Source organism: Leguminivora glycinivorella, chromosome 3 (assembly GCF_023078275.1).
Source record: "Leguminivora glycinivorella isolate SPB_JAAS2020 chromosome 3, LegGlyc_1.1, whole genome shotgun sequence".
Taxonomy (NCBI): domain Eukaryota; kingdom Metazoa; phylum Arthropoda; class Insecta; order Lepidoptera; family Tortricidae; genus Leguminivora; species Leguminivora glycinivorella.
The window spans coordinates 18,804,350-18,828,388 of record NC_062973.1 but is presented as its reverse complement, the minus strand read 5'-3'; the positions used below and the strand labels follow the sequence as shown (position 1 = coordinate 18,828,388).

General features: G+C 36.6%; 1 protein-coding gene across 1 annotated transcript in view; it reads left to right on the top strand.

Moving 5' to 3' along the window:
* The window catches only part of LOC125224620, a 186,310-nt gene that overhangs the window by 9,226 nt on the left and 153,045 nt on the right, over positions 1–24,039 (top strand). The window lies entirely within an intron of this gene.

Sequence of the window (24,039 nt, the reverse complement as noted above, 5' to 3'; positions counted from 1 at the left end):
TGTTAGTAAACATAAAAAGGGGGGCAGATTTCGGAGTATTCGTTTAAATGACTTTATCCAACAAATACTTATTTAAGAAGACATTCTTCTATATCCTCTTCAATACAAAAAGCTGGTTAGATCTCATTCAGCTACGTCCTATAACTTCTAGTCATTCATCTGGAAAATTGATGTGCTCAAACTGTTGAGAGTTGCTCAGGAGCGTCTACTTTGAAATAACTTCGCAGTTGCCTACATTCGTGAGTTTGCCCTCGACGTCTCAAAGTTTCACTTCGAGACAAGGACGACATTTTACTGTTATTATAACCAATTTTATTTACACTTAAGACTATTTTGGTAGGTAACTGTTATATTATGGTGCAGTTATTTGTAATTGTTATACGATATTTTATTGATTGCAATTGATGGAAAACTCACCTGCCACATACTAAGATTAGGAACTTGTGTAAAATCAGATTAAATTTAAGGTACAGCGGTTCAAATCTCGACTGGGGGGCAATTATAACTAATCCATTTTTCATTATTACACTATGATGTTGAGTTCTACATGTATCCACTGAACACGCCTACCATATGTAACCGGTGGACACTCTATTTAATAATGCAAATATTGTAAAACATGGAAAAAATGGACCAGTTACATTTGAGCCCCAGTCGAGATTTGCCCTGCTCTGCCTTAGCTTTATTTAAAATTCATCGAATCTATAACTAAATTATGATTATTTAATAATGCATAATATTTAATCAATTACCAACCATATGGTGTACCCATGTAAAGTAATTTACAGTAGGTAGGTACGTTTTCGATTTTTAATAACTTTTAGGTACCTACTTATGTAACGTTATATACCGTAACTAATCGAACAATTTTTTTTTTTATGTAGTAGGAGGCAAACGAGCAGACAGGTCGCCTGATGGTAAGCGATCACCGCCGCCCATGGACACCCGAAACACCAGATGTGTTGGAGGTGCGTTGCCGGCCTTTAAGATGGGTGTACGCTCTTTTCTTGAATATTTGAAGGTCGTATCGGTCCGGAAATACCGCAGGCGACAATTCATTCCACAGTACATTATGTACCCGTGTACATATAACTCTCATAATACCAGTTAAAGCGAAGTTATTATATTTGATAACAACAAAATTACCTCTTGAAACCGTGAATAAAACCAGCTCCGCGTGAAATTCGCGCCCATACAATAGAGAGCAAGGTTCGACAACATTTTCGTGAATTATTTTCTTATTTTCCGCCTCCATTCTTGTGAAACCTTCGGCGCGCGTGAAGTGATCGTCTAAAATTCCATTAGTTTCATAGATAATTTTCCTTGTGGATTCCCTTAGGAATACTTAAATAAACATGCTGTTGTGTTATTAAATAACATGAACTTGTATCTACACTGTGTTTTATTGTTTACCGTTAAATTCGACATGTCGTTAGGTTCGTTATCAGGAAGCACCCTGTATGTTACTTAAACAACCTGTATAAAAAAAAATCATCGTTGTCATACAAAATAAATGAATTAATTAGTGTGAGAGACCCTTAAGAATAATATTCAAGTTAGTGTCAAGTGATTGACGGCACATGTCAAAACTAATAACATAGGGAAGTGGTAAAGGTTGTCACACACGTATTCAGTGATTATTTTTATTTTTTTAATAACTCGGACACCGTACGTAACAGTTAAGACGCTAGTTTCTTAGAGAAATTAATTGTATTTGATCTAAAGAACCATCCTGCATCCCTTAAAGTTAACGGAATTCAATAAAAACAGGGTATATAAATAGACTATAAGATTTCGTTTCACTTCGACCTATTCGACAGCTTGACCCGCGTCTTGTCTACGAGAAATCCTATTTATATATTTCTTTAGACATAAAACTATTTTCCGAAGTGACAAAATTTCATCTAAATTATACATTCGGGCAATTTCAGAATTTGGGACCCCCCAATTAGCGTAAGTTGTTAACAAAAATAACTCACTGTCAGTTTTGTGACAATAATTAAGCGTGAAATTTCAATAAAAATATTGTTGTTGTGTTAATTACATAAACTGTAAGCGATAATCTACATTCAGAATGTGAAAAAAGTAAATTTTTAGACAGATTTTATGCTTAATTGTCGTCACAAAACTGACAGCGAGTTAATTTTTGTTAACAACTTACGCTAATTGTGGGGACCCAAATTCTGAAAATGCCCATTTGCATTTAAAATGAGAAGTAAACTTTCACGTACAGTGGATTCGTACAGATAAACTGTCATTATTGTAATTCATGAACATAGAAAGAAATATAGATTGAAAGTATTAAGCAGGAACTAAAAAAAAAACCTTGTGTAATGCTACTAATGCTTACACCGATGAAGTTTAATCATATTATGTATCGGTACTGCAAGAGGTAGAAATAGCAACTCTACTTGATCTTTAATCAGCGCTGTGTTATCGCTTTTTCTCAACTTTATAAAAATATGAATATTTGGTGAGCCTCTGGCTATCAATTTAATATTATCATAAAAGTGGTGCCATGATGATATCACAAAACCGTGGTCTAGGGGTTTCTAGAGGTACAATCTATATTTTTTATTCCACATGAACGGTTTTGTACACTTTAAATAACTATCTCGTCTGAATTCAAATTTATCTTGACAAATTGCTGTCTCGCTAGATGTAATGTAAGTGGTGAGCGTCGTTGGGTGCAATGCCATTTGTAACTCAATTACGAGGAGGAAGAGGCCAATGAGTCTCAATAACATAGTCTAGGTCATTTGTAACACCTATCACGTGAATAATTGAATGTATTATTCGAGTAAAAATAGGAACTAGGCCTAGTAGAGTGTAGAAAGAAAAGAAGAAACATTTTTTATGTATGAGAAGTGCACATATTAAACTATAAATAAGTGGCGCTGCAAACCCCTCGTGGGATAATTTCAAATCCCTGACAGTATATTTCACTCCGTCAATAACGTCTATCATTTCCTTGGTGCCATCGCATCGGAAAGATATATGGAACTACAACTTAAAGCTGACAGCTGAACACTTTTGCGACTATTCTCTCTTTATTTCTACACTTCATAGCCAAGCAGTAGTTAAGTTGCCTGAAAAACAGATCTTATAAATATTTGAAACAAAGCCTGTAACTTATGAAAATAAATAAATATTGGGGACACCTTACACGGATCAACTTAGCCCCAAACCAAGCAAAGCTTGTACTATGGGTGCTAAGCGACGATATACATACTTAAATAGATAAATACATACTTAAATACATAGAAAACATCCATGACTCAGGAAAAAATATCTGTGTTCATCACACAAATAAATGCCCTTACCGGGATTCGAACCCAGGACCGCAGCTTAGCAGGCAGCGTCACTACCGACTGAGCCAGACCGGTCGTCAAATAATAAGCCAGATTAAATTACGCTCGTGCGAGTATAATGTTAAACACGATATTATTAAAGGAAAACGACAACAGGAAACTCTCTTTTGTTGACTTAAGTCGAACAGTCAAGGAAAATTGGATAAATCGGTATTTATACGTTCAGCCACTGGTTCAGCGATAACTTATTTATAAACTGAAATGGATATCAGATACGGAAGAAAAAGTGACTAAGTCCCACTGGGAGGGCAAGCCGCTTAGGTAAGCTGAAGACCCAGGTTCGATCCTCGGTCGGATATGTATGATATTAATTTCAGTTTGTAATATAAGATATACTAGCTTTTGCCCGCGGCTTCGCTCGCGTTAAATTCGAAAATTGCGGCTCGGGAGGTGGAGGGATTAGAAACAGACAAAAAGTAGCCTATGTCACTCTCCATCCCTTGAACTATCTCCACTTAAGAAATCACGTCAAGTCGTTCCTCCGTTTTGCCGTGAAAGACGGAAAAACAAACAGACACACACACTTTCTCATTTATAATATTAGTATCGATTAGTATGGATATATAGTATAGTAAGTAATGAGACTGCATGAAAACAAGAAATCAAAAAATATTTTTTAAAATAATTTGATTTGCTTCCTAGTTGGACATTCCTATTTGGGCATTTTTGTTAAAGTATGATTCCACTTTATGTTATTCGGAAAAAGAGCAAATATTTGCCTAAATATGGCCAAAGGATAAGCGGACAATACTTTTGTTGTCCTCTAGGTTGTCCTTAGCTAAGTTGACTCACTTGTAGTATACCTAGTGTTTGCAAAATAAACTATGTTTACCTCGGGTAACGCTGTATCTTCTTTATACTGACGTTTTAGGGTCGTGGCCTCCACAGAAAGTGTTAAACGATACCTTGAACATATTGAAGGGTTAGAGGTAAAACCCGATAAACAGAGATTAAATTTCATTGAAATAAGAACGTTGTGGAAATTGCATATAAATTTCAAAAACGATTTTGTTTAACTTATCGGGTTTGACCGCTAATCCCTTGCCGATTCTGTTATTGACGAAGTTGTGTTGCATGAGTTGCAGAATGTTAGCTTGACTTTTATCCATGAAATAAAACGATGGAAACGGATTATATCGCGTATAATGAATTTACAATTTATCCCGACGTTTCGAACACTTTGCAGCGTTCGTGGTCAACGGGTGACTGAGGAAAAATTACAATGTGTTAAAATTACCCACATACAAGAAATATTAATAATCCATAAGTAATATAGATTTTAAAGGTGGTTCACACACTGTTAATACAGATAGTTATACAATATTCAAAACATTTTACATTTATTATGTTTAAAAACAATTAATTAATTAATCTACACAAAATTGACAAAACCAAACTGCAAATGTCCAACACCATACAACACAAATGCCTCACAGTCTTCGGCGTGCTTGTTCCATTATCACTTTTATTCTTATTAATCGATGGAATCAAGCGTTGCTTTGTGAAAATCCATGTCAGTCAACATCTAAAAGTCTAGAACATTGCTTTGTTAATCCGCGGAGAGATAATAACGTGCCGCATAGCATAACCATTTAAGTCAATCAAAAATTGGTCTGAAATACAGAAGGTAGGCTGTTACATCGTAATCGTAATGTCGTTGCATGACGTGAAATGATCCAAGGAAATCGTTCATTTTGGATGATGGAAGAAATTTGCCTTTTAGTAAAACTCATATTATTGGATATCAACGGCACTTACCGGAGATGTTTCTACTACACCAGAAAGACATAAAGCATAGGTAACTAAATATAATTAGAGAGCTGAAAATTTTGCTCAATTAATAATAAAAGGACATGTGTGCGAAAGATGGACAAAAAAAAATCGTCCAACGGTCTTTTACGAACATCATGTTCAAGCTCCGATTTACAGTTTACCATGGACCCTATACCAATCTCCATTACATGTATACTTATTCTTGTATATATTCAACATATACAACAATTTTTTTTAATCTGAAGAGTTTTCTTTAAATGCCTGTTAAATGTATTCTCATTTTTTTGTTATCACCCGTTAGTTACTTGTTAATAATGACATGTACTAACAAGACATTGGCCCCTGCACCAATATAAATACGTATCCCTATAAACAAAGTTCTCGAACTCATCATCAAAGTCATAATAATCAATATGTCGAGTCCGTCGGAGATCGTGCTTGGAATAAATCATCTGACAACGCCAGGCTGCGTTGCAAACTTATCTCATCTTAGGTTGGCAAAGTCGATCTATAAGATGATTTTATTTTCCCCTCACTAGCTCGGAAACACGTGTTTTGTCCTTTAATACCAGCGGGTAAAAACGCATTTTATCCACTAGTGGGTAAAGTAATTTGACCTTGAATAAAGTCAAATTAACTGCTTTAAAATTTATAAAAGTAGGTGAATCTAGTAATAAAGATGATTTACCACCTGTGGAACTACTGGAAGCAATGATAAACGCATTTTTTGCGTTGTAGTTTCCTCGCTATAGTGAGGGGAAAAGTTTTGTGTTACACTCGGGTGCAAATGTATTTTACTTCTCGTGTGTTAAAAAACTCGCAAGTTCAGGATTCTATTCTCGAACCACTCGCGTCGCTCGTGGTTCAACTATAGAATCCTTTCACTTGCTCGTTTTTCAATTCCACACTCGGCGTTAAAATACAACTTTGCCCCCTTGTATAACAAATAACTATTTTTATGCCCCAGTTTCATGGTCTGTTAAGAAGTGATTTTAATTATAAAAATAAATAACAGGTTTGTGATATTTCATACACGAAACCGCAGACATACCTACAGTGTTGAGTTTTCCAAATTTCCACCCATACAAAACAATAAGTTACAGCGGGGTAAATCTCGACTGGGGGACAAAAATATAACTGGTCCATTTTTTCCATGTTTTACAATGTTTACAATATTAAATAGAGTGTCCACCGGTTATATAAGGTAGGCGTGTTCAGTGGATAAATGTATAACTCAACATCATAGTGTAATAATGGGATAAATTGATTAGTTACATTTGACCCCAGTCGAGATTTGCCCCGCTGTACCTTATTTCGGAAATTTGTTCGTGTAACAAGACAATGAAAGAAAACTTTTCATTTATTTAACGTGTCCTTGTGCAATTTACAATTTGTGACAAAATTCCCCGCTGGGGCAAATTTGGGCCCTTAAACCCTTTGTTTTACAGTTATCATTAACTTTTGCGACGGGGTAACTTCTCAGCGTTAAATGTAGAAGATGACAAAAACTTTTGAAATACTTTCTTAAATTTAATTAAACCTTGTTCGAGGCCCTTGCTCTACCTTGGTTTCGATTCGAGAAAATTAGAACAATGCTTCTAAAGAAAGTATTTCTGTTCTTTTTCTGCAAGTATTTAATATATACACGGTGTAACATGAGGAAACCGAAAGATTTTAAGTACGCATTTCTGAGGGCAATATAAAGATAAAAGGTTATTTATGACGTCAAGCAAATTTCGCCAAAGAACATTTTTTTTGTGTATTTTTTTTAGTTTTTTTGGATGTATTTTCACATAGTAAATGTGTTGTAGTTTGTAACCTCTTTTGTGCTGACAAATATCGTTTTTATAAGTTCTAGTTCTATTGTTCTATTTTTTGATATATTTTTGTATAGCCGTCACTTCAAATAAAACACTCATAGCAACAACATCTCTTTTTACTATTTTTTACAAATAACTTCCGTTATATTAGTTCTACAACACGTTATCAGCACGAGAATTCTATAATTAATAACGAAATGTTTATTGTGAAAAGTGTCTTAGTAAAATAATTGAGTTTAGTGTTTGTGTGATTTGAAAATCGTAAATATGTCACACGAAACAGGAGATGCTTCGAGTGTTTCGAATTCCCATTCGAGCTCATCTAGGAGTATTCCATCGTTTTGCTTGAGAAGCAAAGAGGGTTACCCTGCATGGAAATTCAAGATGCGCAATTACCTACTTCACGAGGATTTGTGGGAGACAATCGGTGGCTACCCCAAGGAAGACACGACCCCTGCCTCTACTAAGGTACGCAAAGATTCGAAAGCCCTGGCAAAGATATGCTTGACAGTAGATGGTGCGGCTATCACTCATGTGAGATGTGCGGAAACCGCAGCCGAAGCATGGAAATCCTTGCAGAAAGCTTTTGAGGATAAGGGAATGGGACGAAGGCTTGCTTTAGAGCGAAAAATGTACAGGTTGAGTCTGTCTGACTTTTCGAACATAGAACTGTACATTAACGCAGTTATGTCAACCGCACAGGATCTGGCGGATATTGATGTAGTCTTAGAAGATAAGTCTATTGCTGCTATACTTTTGGGAGGTCTCACCCCAAAATACGAACCTCTCATCATGGCTTTAGAAAACTGCAATGTTGATGTGACTACAGATTTAGTGAAGACAAAACTGCTGAATGAGATGTCCAAGGATGCGGCTACACCTACGGAATCTGTTTTTAATGCGAAGAAGAAGCCGAAGTCAAAGAAGAATGACATAGTTTGTTACGAGTGCAAGATGCCTGGACATAAACGACCAGACTGTCCAATGAGAAGGAAGAAAGAGAAAGCTAATGAGGTAATAAAAGCTCTTAATACTTCTGGCAGCTCAAGTAAGGACGTCATTTATGTAGACTCAGGTTGCACAAGACACATGACTTCTAGGCGAGATTGGTTTCAGAATTTCACGATACAGAACAAAGGTACCGTTACTGTCGCAAACGGAGAACAGATTAAGTGCTGCGGAGTTGGAAACATTTCTTTAAACACACCCGAGAACGTTGTCAACAAGATCAGTGACGTTGATTATGTGCCTGATTTAAAAGCTAATTTGTTGTCTGTATACAAAACTGTTCAGAAGGGTTTTATATGTGTTTTTGATATAAATGGATGTAATTTTTATAAAACTGATAATTTTCGTTTTACAGGTGAATCTGTTGCTCATGCCTCGCCCTGTGGTGGACTGTACGTTTTAGACGGTACTGTCAATGTTCCCGAGAATGTGGCAGATAATTTTATGACACAGGATGTGCACTCTGACTGTCAGGATAGTTATAAACTTTGGCATAGGAGGCTTGGACATTTGTGTCGCATAGGCATGAACCAACTGAAGAATCACGAGGTAGGCGTAAAGTATTCAGTAGTAGATAAAAATAGTTGCATCGCTTGCGTGGAAGGTAAACAAGCGAGGAAACCTTTCAAGAAGGTAGCGTTTAATAGGGCTACTTCCTCATGGGACCAGTGTCTACAACCTCTTTTCAAGGAAATAGGTATATGTTGACAATTGTAGACGATTATACGCGAAAGGTGTTTGCTTATTTTATTTCTTCCAAAACTGAAGTAAAGAATAAATTCTGTTTGTTTCAAACTTTTGTTGAAAATCAATTAGGACAGAAAATAAAAGCGGTTAGGACTGACGGAGGTAAGGAGTTTGTTAATAAAGAATTTGTTGATTATCTTGCTTCGAAAGGTATCCAACATCAAACGACGACGCCTTACAGTCCTCAGCAGGTTGGAGTCGCGGAACGCACACATCGTTCGGTTACAGAGAAGGCGAGGACGTTGCTAGCTGAAAGTTCACTGCCGAAAGCATTCTGGGAAGACGCATTTCAAGTTGCCGTATACCTGAAGAATAGGTCTCCTCATCGAGCCTTAGGTGGACAAATTCCTTATGACAGATGGTATGGTCGCAGAGGTGATGTCAGTCACCTGAAAGTGTTTGGATGTAGAGCACTTGTCCATGTACCCTCTTGTCACAGAAAGAAATTAGATGTCAAGGCACAGGAAGCGATTTTCGTCGGTTATTCAGAAAATCCAGGTACTTACATTTTTAGGGATCCTGCTAACCCACGGAAAATGTTTACGTCCAGAGATGCAACCTTTTTTGAGAATTGTTTTACAGCGCTGAAGCAGAGGTCGGCTGAACCTGAGGCACAGACAGATTCTATCTTACTGTTCGAAGATAGAAGAGAACCGGAGTCTGAAGACTGTCATTTTTATGACTGTGACGAGAGCAACGAGCCTGCGCCGCCATCACCACCTTCACCGATAAATCTAGAAAGCGCCGAAGATTCAGTATGTATGGAAGAGCCAGAGCCCTTCATTGAACAGAGGCTGCCTAGTGCGGAAGAAGAGCCAGTTAGTGTGGAAGAGGAATCTCTCCCTGAACCGAGATATCCTGCTAGAGATAGGAAACCACCAGATTTCCTGACATACAATGTGTCGACTGACTCTAGAGAACCTGTGACTTACTATGAAGCTACTCATGCTGATGATGCAGATAAGTGGAAACTTGCTATGGCTGATGAGTATCGTTCATTGAAGAAGCTCCACACATGGGACCTAGTTGATAAACCTGATAAAAAGGTCATACCATGTAAATGGGTCTACAAGATAAAAAAGGACGCATACGGTAACGTAACGAAATATAAGGCGAGACTCGTCGTCAAAGGTTTTCATCAAGTTGAAGGAGTTGACTACGACGAGACATTCGCACCAGTGATTCGACATTCTTCCCTTCGCACTTTATTCGCGTTAGCTGCAGAGATGGGGTTAAGAATGAAGCACTTGGACGTTGATACCGCGTTCCTAAACGGAGACTTAGAAGAAGAGGTTTTTATGGAACAACCTCTTGGTTTCATCGAAAAAGGCAAGGAAAACAAGGTTTGTTTATTGAAGAAATCCCTTTACGTCCTTAAACAGGCACCACGAGCATGGAACAAAAAGTTAAATGAAACGCTTTTAAAAATAGGTTTTACAGGAACTCCTTCCGAACCTTGCGTATATACGAAACCTTTTGGTAAGGAACTCGTTATATTGGGAATATTTGTCGATGACATAATTGTCTTCTATAAAAGTGATTCGACGTTTGACATTGTCAAGAAAGATTTGTCGAAATATTTTTCTTTAAAAGATCTCGGAATATTAAAATGTTATTTGGGATTACAAGTAGAGTGCAATTCCGGCTGTATTAATATAAATCAGCGAAATTATATTCTTTCTTTACTGGAAAAATTTAACATGAAGGATTGTAAGACTGTGGATACTCCTTTAGTTAAAAAGAATATGGAAAGAAGGAAAGATGGTGAAGTCGGTGAGTGTTATCCCTATCAGAATTTAATAGGATGCCTGATGTATCTGACGGTAAACTCACGACCCGACATCGCTTACGCTACGAGTTATCTAAGCCAATTCAATACGTGTTATACAAAGGAACACTGGAATGCGGCTAAGAGGATTCTGCAGTACCTGAAGGGTACTATTAACTATGCGTTGGTTTACAGGAGGACTGGAGAACCTTTAAAAGGCTTTAGCGACGCGGACTGGGCCAACTGTGTGATGGACAGAAGGTCGTATACGGGTTACGCCTTCAAGTTGAGTGGATGCCCTGTATCCTGGCAGTCGAAGAAGCAGCCTACGGTTGCCTTATCATCAGCCGAAAGTGAATATATGGCATTAGCATCTGCCACGAAGGAAGCATGCTATTTACGTCGATTTATCCAGGAAATAACAGGTAAATTGCATATAGTTAACTTAGCTTCTGACAGTCAGAGTGCCATCAATCTCGTTCGAAATCCTGTACACCACAACAGGTCGAAGCACATCGACTGCAGGTTTCATTTCATTAGGGAGGTCTCTAATAATGTTGTGAAATTAGAATATATCAAAAGTAGTGATATGCCTGCCGATGTACTTACTAAGCCACTAGGGCCTATAGTACATAAAAGGTGTATACTTAACTTAGGATTAGAAACTTAAGTTCTTGTTTTGTGTTTGTCTAGCACAACGTCGATTAAGGGCGGCTGTTGTAGTTTGTAACCTCTTTTGTGCTGACAAATATCGTTTTTATAAGTTCTAGTTCTATTGTTCTATTTTTTGATATATTTTTGTATAGCCGTCACTTCAAATAAAACACTCATAGCAACAACATCTCTTTTTACTATTTTTTACAAATAACTTCCGTTATATTAGTTCTACAACAAAATGTTATTCGTAAAACTGGCACTTAAAATAAAAATTTACAATTTTTTTCTAAAAAAATACTTTTTTGCAACGAACCACTAGTTACTTTTTGATATCTAACAACGAGGATAGTTAGATTATGTCCGATAATGGCGTCATCGCCATCAAAAGAGCGTTTTGTTCTGAAAAAAAAATATTTGTTAGTTTTTTAAATGCTTATATCTCTGAAAGTAGGTGAAATCCGGAAAAGTTTATATGACATTTTACTCTTCTAATATGATGAGGAATACGCTGTTAAAATTGTTCAGTTTCCTCATGATACACCGTGTATAATCGTGGGTTTTGCCGACAGCATCTTATGACCCATTCGACCTCAAGAAAAGAACGTAACTCGCACCTTAAAGGCCAGCAATGCACCTACAACCAATCTGATGTTTCCTGTGTCCAGCCCCGCTAGCACAACTTGCCTTGTCGCGCGCGAGTTCATACTTGAAGTCGCTTGAATGGCGCTGTATGGACTCGCGCGCGACAAGGCAAGTTGTGCTAAAGGGTCAGGTGGTACAGGGTGACGGCAATAGCGTACTACCAGGCAATCCGTTTGCTCGTTTGCCTCCCATTTAATAAAAAGACTCAGATTGCAGTGTTGGTTTTGTAATCTACTTATAATGATTTTATTCTTTTTAATGGAACTCAGGACTTAGGAGAGGATAGGCATAGTTTTATAGTACCGTTTTAAAAGAATAGGAGGTTATTTATGGTAATGACTGTAGTCAGGTAAGAATAAGACAGTTGACCTTTCCCTGTCATTAAATTTTATACCACTAACATCGGCTAATAGCTATGTACTAAAAGGTCATAGGGTCATTGAGATTTATGTAAGTACTTCCATATAGCCTAGTTGTGGTCCTTATTATCAAACATGTATGCGATTTTAAGCAATATGTATAATTTTATATAATATTTTAAATATTTTATTTAATAGGAGATAAATCGCCTTCCCAGAATAAATAAAGGTTAAATTTTCATTCGGGACAATCGGGACCGTATTCGTTAACTATATTAATATTCAACCAGCTTAAAATGTTAATATAATTTGCAATGTGCTCTCGATTCAGATTTTATCCAAAAATACCAACATTGAGGTAAATTATTTGCGCATGTTCGTCTGATTGCGATATTTGGGTCACCTATTTCGGTATAGATTTACCCACTTACTCATAAACGTTTATTAATTGTTATACAAGGGGGCAAAGTTGTATTTTAACGCCGAGTGTGGAATTGAAAAACGAGCAAGTGAAAGGATTCTATAGTTGAACCACGAGCGAAGCGAGTGGTTCGAGAATAGAATCCTGAACTTGCGAGTTTTTTAACACACGAGAAGTAAAATACATTTGCACCCGAGTGTAACACAAAACTTTTCCCCTGACTATAGCGAGGAAACTACAACGCACAAAATGCGTTTATCACTGCTTCCAGTAGTTCCACAGGTGGTAAATCATCTTTATTTCTAGATTCACCTACTTTTATCAATTTTAAAGCAGTAAATTTGACTTTATTCAAGGTCAAATTACTTTACCACACCTGTGGATAAAATGCGTTTTTACCCGCTGGTATTAAAGGACAAAACACGTGTTTCCGAGCTAGTGAGGGGAAAAGTTAATAAACCGCTTATGATCGTTTGTCCCTTTCCGATGTGTTGCTATGATGGAAGAAGACAAACGCATTATTAAAGGCTTGTCGACTTAAGTAAACGTTTATGATTTAGTGGGTTAATTTGTACTTAGGCTTATTTGAGGTTGTTAACGGTAGCACACCTCGGATACTGGCGATCAAATATATGAAGGAGGCGCGTTCCTAGCACACATTCGATGCTCGTGTAGGTAAACGCGTACCATGCTTGTATGAGTGAGATATGACAGGTCAACTGTTCGCGTTTTTGACAGGCGGTTACTGTGAGGTAACCGAGAGGGGGTGGGAGTCCCTTTCAGCGGGGAGCGCGAATGGCCATACTGTACGAAAGTACTCTTTATTAATACACTGTGACGGTAGTCTGGACCCGGTTAAATCGGTCTAACATGTCATTTATTTTTTGATTTACCACTTTCATAACGCTTGCCTTAAAACTTTCAAGGATTAACTCCAATTCCTCTTTCATCGATGCCCCCACGGAGCCCACGTCAACTGGGTCCGGCTTGCTCTCGCTGGTATTGAACTTTTTTCTAAACTTAATGTTGGCGGGGCTTGAGCTGTCACCCTGAGTGTAAAAATAGAGAGAATTGGACATGTTTCTGATGGGAGTGTTACTGTTGTCCGTCTTGGGTTGCTCGCTGAGGCAAGTAGGGCAAGTTCATGTCGATTTAAATATTTCACTCAGCTCCTCGAAGGGTGTCACAGTCTTGATGACAGTTATGCAGTTGTAGTGAAAGTTTCTGTGGCACGTTTGACATAACAAAATATCGGTAGCCTCTGTTTGACTGGGGCAGCATCCATAGTCAAAAGACAACGCCATTCTATTGTTCTGTTACACCAAATAACAAATTCACAAACTCTGAATATTAAATAATCACTGTCAATTATTAACACTGACGTACAGTGGGTAGATTCGACACTCGCGAATGTAGTCCGCACTTATTTCGCTTGTAAGGCACTTGAAATCTTTATATAAGTAACATGCCCCAATAACAATGTCTAAGACTAGTTATGGATAACTCTCTATAAATAATAATAAATGACCACTGACTCTTAACAGCCACTGGGCAGAAAGCGGTGTACACCTCTCGACACCCTTGAGTTCTCACACCGGTGTTGCCCTTGAGCCATCTTGGATGTCGCTTTTTGTGGGGGCCCATCTTGTGGGGACGAGTCACCGTCTGCCGGAAATAAAATTGGATACCGTTTTATTAGGCAGGCGTCCGGTTTTTTATCCATAGCCCAGTATTTAGTCCATCACTTTCATCAAAATAGACCAGTTCATTTTAGATTCCATTAACTCTCAAATAGTCCTTACACCCTGGCGGGTGTTGCCGCTGCGTGTGTCCCATGATACGGGCAAGGGCAACATCCGCTCGGTGTACCCCTTACATTTCATTAAAGTGTCGAAAGGGCCTCTACGTGTTGGCTTCGGCCCCGCGCACGCCTCCCAAAGGTCCGGAATACCATTGTTCCGTGATGGGAAAGACATACAAATGACCACTTAAATATTTCAATCTAAATTAATAGACGGCGTAAATTCGGCACTCAATGTTTACGCCGCGCCCGTCTACCCGCAATGAGGTATATTTGATATCAAACTGAACAGCAACAACTGGTTAATAATTTAATGTTCTTGCTTCAGCAATTTTTCGTAGCCGGAACAAACTTTGAGAAACACAAGAAAGGTATTTTGGTATATCAAAGTAATGAAAGTCCCAATAGGTACTTGAGCACCCTAGAAAGTATTTTAAGAAATTACAAAACATGCTAAAGTTGATTGCGAAACTTCTTCGAATAAGGCTTTTGTATAGAATGGAACAAAAAGTACAAAGTTTCTGTAACCGATGGCAAGTAATTGGAAATAAGTCTTCATGGTTAAATATTTACAAACTACGAAACAAGCTCTTTTAATCTGTAATATACATACATATATCGACAGAAGCCTGTATTTTCATAAGGGGTAGACAGAGCACATGAAACTGCTCAAGTTTCAGAGCCACTCTTAGCAATTAAGGGGTTGAACCAATATCCCACGGCCGCATTCTACGAGGGGGTGGTGACATTCTTATCCCGTCACCACATACACCGTACACCGTAATCTCAAATATCGTCACTACTTTTAAAAAACTTGTATCTGCGGCTGTCAATGAAAAGAAAATTGTAGTAAGTATGTATGGAATACATATAGACTTACTGCGTTTTAACTTTGAGGAGCAGCGTGAGATACGAGATTTTTTCAAAGTAGTGACGATATGTCTTTATTATATTTGAATCGGATTCCAATTCATACAAAATCCAATTCGTTCACAGGTTCTGTCAACTACCTAATCCTTTCCAAGTTGGTTTGGCACACAATCTGCCGCTGCGCACTCAATTTGATTTATTATATTTTCGCAAACAATTACATATAAGCATGAGCTGCACCAACACAGTAGTCCTTTTGTAGATCTTTTATTAAATATTTTGGTCTGGCGTTTAACGTGTTAATTACAATATTTGATCGAATATAGTTGAATCAACTTGAATAGTAATATTGGTGATTAGTTTCCGTTAAATTGGAACTGACAAATAATGAATGGTTTTGATTTATTTATTAGTACATTACGAATATTTTAGGCAAGAACATTCGAGTACTCAGTTGCTTAAATTACTAAAGAAATAATAATTAAAATAATGCAGGGTTATTTAAGTTTATCAATTGATCTTGGTAAGACGTATTCATAACCACAATCACACTGAGAGAAAAAAACAACTAGATTTCATGTTCGTTAAACTTTTTTTTGGTGCGCCTACGTGCTCTTTGGTTCAAACTACAAGTTCGATTTTGTTAAGTGTAAGTAGTACATTCTACAAGTTTTATTTTATTTGATTCAACAAGTCGATTTTATAAACGCAACATGCCACATATTGTTTTAAACATATGTTTGGCTGATTCAATCAAATATCTTTTAACAAGTTTGACCTTGTTGATTGTACAAATTCGACTTGTAACATTGTGATTTATTCCGTTTACTAAAATACTTTTGTTTCAAACGGATAAACACGCAACAAGTCAAACTTATTAAATTCACAAGCCTAATTTTTCTCAGTGCAGGTTCCTGACTAAAGAACTTTTTTATCATTAAAGAAACTGAAAGAAATTGGAAACGGAAGACGAAACTGAACCAATTTGTGGACCACGTGTTGTCTCTACTTTTATTTCTCCCATTCCGTATCCCTTATCCCACACATTTATTATGCGTATGCCGGTTATCGATGTCGATCGCCATCTTGGCCATCCCACCAAGACGCAAGTACTCAACTCGGGACTAATTAAAGTAACCCGATTTGAGCCGGCAGCGAGCACTATCCCCGGGTGCAGCGGGTCGTAGGCCCGAAACTAGGTCACCGGGCCAGTTACCTACTAACACGGATACGGTTAAAATCTATAACCAGCGACTCAACAGGTTATCTGACGGTTGAGGGTTTGTTTATGTTGATTCACGTGGCCGTTTGGAAGATGGGTATTAGCAAGGATAAATCCTACGAAAAAAATGTACCTCGGAACCATCAAGATATTTGCATTCAGCTGTACCCAAGTCATGCTATTCCAAAAAATGTGGTCGGAATGGCCCCAAGAATATTCAATAAAATACCACAAAATATTCAATTATTACATCTTAACAAGTTTAAAAATGCCTTAAAATTGTTGTTAGCCCAAAAGAGTTACTACTCTATAAAATAATTCTTAGATGATAAAGATTTGTGAATATTTAGAATATAATTATGTAGGTAATTATTAATTTATATTTTGACATGCATGCTCTCAAATTTGTATGCCGTAAGTGCCGCACATAGTGAAACTGAACTGAAATGTAATGTAACAACTTATGTTCCTACACCTATGTTGGACAAATAAATGATTCTGTATTCTGTAAAAGAAATGTATGGTGGCATAGATGGTGTTACACCCGTCTGTGTTCGTTAATTTTTTTGTATGCGAATTTGCATAAGACTGCTGCTTGACGTTGATGCAACTGGCCGTGGTCCTAACTTTTTACCTGAATAAATCTGTCTGTGAAGCCGATGGCTCTGGCACACCTCGGACACTGGCGATCAAATATATGAAAGAGGCGCGTTCCTAGCACACAGTCTCAGCTCGTGTAGGTGAACGCGTAGGTACTATGCTTGTATGAGTGAAATATGACCGGCCGACTGTTCGCGTGTTTGACAGTCGGTAACTGTGAGGTAACCGAGAGGGGGTGGGCGGCACTTCTAGCGGGGAGAGGGAGTGGCCATATTGTACGATAGTACTCTTTATTATGCTGTGGCTCTGGGTTCGAATCCAGCTTTATTAGTGTGTTGAACACAAATAGTCAAATACCTACATGTTTTTTAGTCTTATGTGTTTTTTTTGTATATGTATGTAAACATGAATACATTTTCACGAATATTTTAATGAGTATTCGAATGTTTTATTCCTATCTTATATTAGATACCTACAATTATGATTATAACTCTATTTAAACTAAATTAAAACTATAATAACTCTAAAAACCTAATTATTTTGTTGTGTCTAAAATGTAAAATTAATTCCATTTGGTAGTGACACTATTTCCAAAAGAACACAATGAGACATTTAGCCGAAAAAATGAGAAACATATTAAACGAAATTCATTGTTTTAATACTTTTTTATGCTTCTCCTGAGTCTGGTTTAATGGAAGATTTTATTGTAATTGGAACAACATTTTACGGTTGCATTCTCTTTGAAGATTCTTGGAGACGTTATAGTTAAAGTTAGATTACAAGATTGGGCTATAAATTTTACCAAAAAAGAAAAGTAATGAAAGTAATATTATTTTCTTCAAAGCTATGAATCCTCCTACCTTTCGCATATTAGTGGTTTACATTCTTTCTGCAAATTGATCAGAGTGTAAAATGTATTTGTGTAATGTAGCGATTTTGAATAATTAATTAATTAGCTATAAACTGTCCTCAAATATAAAAGAATATCCTCTTATGTTTAGTAATAATTAATGTACCTATTAAAGTACTTAAAATTAATTTTAATAACGATTTAGATAGTTGTACCTAATGTATTCTTCATTATTTTTAAAATCGGGACTTAATCGCGTATAACTACATATTAAACTGACCTAATAATAATAATAGTCTAGTAATAATAGCCTAGTTTAATATGTAGTTATACGCGATTAAGTCCCGATTTTAAAAATAATGATGTGTAATAATCGTGAAAGTTTAAATCAGTGTAATGTATTCTTATCAATCATAAACGTTTTGCAAAATAATTTAACAAAGATTTCTTACAATGAAACATTTTTTTACAAAAATGTTAAGTTTTAAGTGTCATAAATAAGGGGAGTCTGTAAGCATCGCGGTATTTCAAAAGCAATTTGCTTTCACGCGTTACCAAAGCGGGATGATCCGTAACAGTAATCAGCTTTACGGTGGTCTTACACGTACACGTAGGTGGCTACATGTCTGAATGCTGAGAGTTTAACCAATCCTAAAATAATTGCCTTTAGGGTGTTATATTTTGGCGCAGTATGCAGGATTTTTTAAAATATTTTTTTCAACGAGATATCGGAAATTTAACGCAGTACTGCAGTACGCAGTATTAACATCAGTTAACGATTCGGGTTTTATATCTATGTTGCTTGCACTTAAGCGATCCCGATAAGAGCCGAACCCGAAGGGTAAAATTCGAGTCGTTAACTAATTCTAATCGCACTGTATTTATTTTTACCTTGTAACTATTACTTTCTGAAATATATATTTAAAAACTTTACGGAACTTCAATCCCCTGTTATAATTGACTCGATCGAAGCTAAGCCTTAGGTTTTTTTTCTAACACCACCTTCATGTGAAGAGGCAAAAATAAATGCAAATTAGAAATTAAATCGCTGTAAGTATCAGACTTAATATTCTAATTAATTCGGCGTTGATACTTCCATGAACTCTGCTTGAGCTAAAAAATCGTATAGTCCTCGTACTCTAAGTACTCGTATAGTACTTTTAGCACTTAGGGCTGACTTAGACGGTATTAGAACTCTGACGCGAGTTTCACTACAATGTGGCGCTTGACCGGCCGGCTGAATTGAATCTTACAATCGGCGAGTATGTTTTTTTTTATTGTTTTAATCAAAATTTACAATTTAATGTGGGTCCCTTAAATTAATGTTTCTCCAAACTGCGGAGCAGTTTGTTGGCGTTGCTAGCTAGGTAGGTACACTATTTGTCCACCTTATGTTAAGTAATGACATATTGTAATTATTACATTTAAAATATGCTTTCATATCTTAAAAAAATAAAAACCTAATGTAAAATTACTTGTGAGTTCGAGAGTTCGCACGCCATATAAACTAAATGAGCCTTTCGTCGTATTACTTGTTTCTTTTCTATATTTAATTTACCTAACCTGCTAAGTATGGGATAGGTTTATTTGCTGGTGTTAAGATAATGAGAGGCAATTGTTTATTCTTTACTCTACTCGTACTAGGGTACAATTTATTTTCAAACTACATTAAAACTAATCGACAAAAACTTAAAAATAACTATACAAAACTAAAATATAACTAATTGAACTAACTTAAAAAAAAACTTATAATAAATAAAAATATATACTAAAGGTTAAATAATAGGTACTAAAAAGAAGAGAAAAAAAAGCATACTACTTGAAGTACCTATTTTAATCGTAGCCTCTCAATTAGATTTTTTGAATTAGTATATAAGGTGCATTAGGGTAATTCCGAATGATTGAAATGCTCTCGAAATTCCGAATGGGGAATCTTGATATGATGGAAATAAAGGCGATTTTTATGCAATTTTCGTAATAAGACGACTTTCGGAATTACCCTAATGCACCTTACTCGTAGCATTTGAAATATGTATGATTTTTTACTGCGAGTATAATTAAAGTACAAACTGTGTATAAATATTTTCAATTAAGTATATCCAGCGGGAAAAACTAAGACTAACGTTTGTAAGAAATACCGGTTTCGTTAAATTGACAAATTCATAATTATCATAATGTGATAAATGTGATAATGAGCCTAAAAAGTTCGTGCAGACTGTTAATGTTTGTTCTTCAGTTTGTCTTGATTAAAGTATGTACGAGTTTAAAGCACAAGTAATTTTAACAATTTATTCGAAACATATAAATCTTGTTTAAAAGCAAAAATTTGAAATACGAAACCTACCAGCAGGCCTAGCACATGATGGCCGCGGGAGTATGTCGCCGCGAGATAGACTACCTGTCCTTATGTCATTAATACAATTAGACAAAGACGTGTCATCTATCTCGCGGCGACATACTCCCGCGGCCATCATGTGCTAGGCCTACTGATGGAAATGTATTCTCTCTCTTACTTTATAATTATGCAAAATATTCTTACATCGCCGTCATCAGTTTAATTAGTTAGAAAGGAAATGTTATGTTTTGAAGATTCCCAATCACTATCACATAGGTGATAGAAATATGGATCGTTTTCATCTTCTAATTTCAGGCCTCATCGGTGATTTTATTTATATATCTCCTAAACCTGAAAAATAGAAATAACAGCTACGAACGAAAGGTAATCCTTGTAAGTACTGAAGGTACATTATATACTTTGAGCTGGTTCTACGATGAAACTGATATGTTATTTATTTTAGGTGTAGATGACTAAACTATACCAACTAACATTGCCACAAGATCTGAGAAGTTTATCTGCAATTCTACACTATCGATCTAAATACCTGCTTAAAAAAAGCAGTTGTGCAGTTGCGGTGCAATTACCCAGCCTCGCCACAACAGAACATATTCGAGTATAACAGCTCTCCAGCCATTAGAAACTGTATATAGGTACAAAGCGAAGGCAGCAGTTGCGACCAGCACGGGAAGCATGGTCGCGTGATAGACGATAAAATATCAGGCCGTCCCTATCGCACTTACAAATAGTGCGATAGGGACGGCCTGCTATTTTATCGTGTATCGCGCGACCATGCTTCCCGTGCAGTGCAGGTCCTACAGACAGGCCAGTTAAATGTATATAAACTGACGTTATCGTGCGTCTCGCTCGCGCCAATACAGAAAGAAAGAAAGAAAGAAAATATTTTTATTCAGGACGTTAACAATATTCCTTACGTCTATGATACACATTAATAGGCATTATATTAACGTCACTGAAAAGGTCTCCCCTCAGCATTTTGTCAAGTTACACTGGTCTTCCGTGGAGACCTGTCCAAGCGATCGCGTCAGTACATATTTATAACAAAGATTAAACTTACGAGATCTGGAAAGAGAATATAAATGTTAAAACTAGATATATGACCTATACATTAACATTGAGCATTAATTTATTTTTTTAATATAACCTATGTCTGAGACTAATTGTGAGTGCTTTTAGGAAGTTTAGTAAAACGTCCGCGAGACAAGCATAAGCGAAATGTACCAAATTAACTTTATGTTGGAATCCAGCGATGTGCGTGGCGTAGATACATGTATAAGTATATATAACAATATATGTATTTATATTGAGATCGTCTTGAGCAAACATGGTATTTTATTTGTTATGTCGTATTTTATTACAGAGGTAACCAATCAGGGTAATGTTGAATACATATATGTCAATAAAAGGCTGATATCTGTTACAAAGGGATCCAGGTTTTATTATTGCGGTAGCTTTGTGACTTGAATTACGATATCACAATCTGTACTTTCTGTGCTTTTACATATACCTATTAATGATTTCTAAGCGTTTATCAGGCACAGGTTTCACTGGTCGTGGTCATGTCAAACTTTAGTTTTCGTTATACAAATTATAAGTTTGTCATAATTTCGCTACTGACCCACTTTCTCATGTGGTGGTGTTTTTTTTCAACCCCTTAATTATGTTAAGAGTAGCACTGTAACTTGAGTAGTTTTATGTGCTCTGCCTACCCCTTTATAAAGACCCGCTTTAAGCTTTGATTTTAGATAGATAGAATACTCTTTATTGGCACACCTCAGCAAACGGTACAGAAAAAAGATACAGTGGAGACAAAAGAAAATGATTATAAATAGAGGCAGACAACAGGCGGTCTTATCGCTAAAGAGCGATATCTACAAGACTACCTTTGGGTAGCGGAAATAAAAAAAAACATTTTTTTTTATACTACGTCGGTGGCAAACAAGCTTACGGCCCGCCTGATGTAAAGCGGTCACCGTAACCTATGGACGCCTGCAACTCAAACAGTGTCACATGCGCGTTGCCACCCCATTAGAAACTTGTACATTCCCTTTTGCTGTGTTAAGTACACAGCAAAAAGGAGTGTACAGTTCCAAGGAGGGTTCGGGTTGCCGACGACTCAAAGGACAATTAATAGACGGAACAAGTTAGTTCCGTAAGTCCTCCTGTCATCAGCACACCGCACCCTCGTTGAGCTCTGGCAGCCTTACTCACCGACAGGAACACAACACTATGAGTAGGGTCTAGTGCTATTTGGCTGCGGTCTTCTGTAAGACGGAGGTACTACCCCAGTTGGGCTCTGCTCTAGATTCGAGCGACATAATCAAAATATACATATTTTATTCCAAATTGTTAATATACTAAGTTATACAACGCTTTTGTTTGTATAAGTAAACCGAGAGCAGAGGCGAGATCAAATATCAGCGCAAGCCACGTGATCCGATCACTCGGCCAATCAAAGTTATGCTCGTTTCTCAGTTATTGTTGCCTAACGAGCGAATAACCAACAAAACAAAAACGGTGATGATAAATGTGTAGCACAAGTCTTCAGCATTTTTATTATAGATTAAAATAAACAATTAAGGAAAAGTACCAGTACCACAGTACCAGTACTCTACATGCTTATGCCCATCGATGACACAGAAAGTGACGTCTACTGATACACAGTCGATAACTGGTACATTTACCGTATTCTATATAGACCGTACCTACTTATACCTGAAGCAGTTTACCTTCGAAACAATAAAATTCTGTTTAGCAACAAACCTCAAGAAAGCGCTTTATAAGAATCGATACAAGAGCACTTCCCTGCACTTACACGGTTTCGCTCTGATTCCGTCAGGGTTGTCACTTCTTATTGTTTATATAATAGGGAACTTGACCATGCACGAAATAAAGCATAAAGATAAATATAAAAAAGCATGGATAAAAGTTATTTTTAAATTCTATTTCTATTTAACAAGTCAGGTATAAATATATAAAGTAACTGAGTTGACTGTGACGTCACTCAATTCGATTTCATATTAATTCCATATTAGCAAGGACGTTTCCCTTCTATTAATATTTTACAATTTTATCACATATCAAGTTAAGAATATATGCCAAATTGTCGTCCAAAATCCTCAATAGACCAAAGCTGAGGTTCAAAAGTTTTAATCCTGTGTCGAGAGAGCCTATGTACTGTGATTTTACTTTGACAGTAATTTTATATTATGTATATTGAATTAAGCGAGAACATGTCACTCGATTTAGGTTCAGTTCTAAAATAAATATGTATACGCGGTGAAATTTAATCGGTAATCAGGAGTTGAAAAAATAATAATTATTAACATAAATAGAGTTAAATGCTTGAGCTCTCATGCAATTTACTTCACCATCTAATTAAATAAAGTTAATTTATCATTAAAATTAATAGCCACTGAATAAGATGGATACCCTACATTTATTAAAGGGAATTAGTGTATGTCAAGAGCCATCGCGTTGGCGGTGAATTTGACAGACCAAGTTACGTAGCCAAATGCACAAACGCTTACGATAATATTGCTATCTCTATCACTTTTCTGTATTGGGGTTTTGCGTCAACGATTCTCATTTCGGCTAGGCCGACGTGTCAGCTTTATGAAGTTGACAATGACAAATTGACAGCTTATTTCCATTAGTCTATGGAATTTTTAGCTATGATTTACTTGTGAAAGAGGTTTTGAACTCTTTAAAACTACACCACTGGTAGGGTGACAATAAGTTTAATACATATTTTTAAAATATGTATAATAAAAA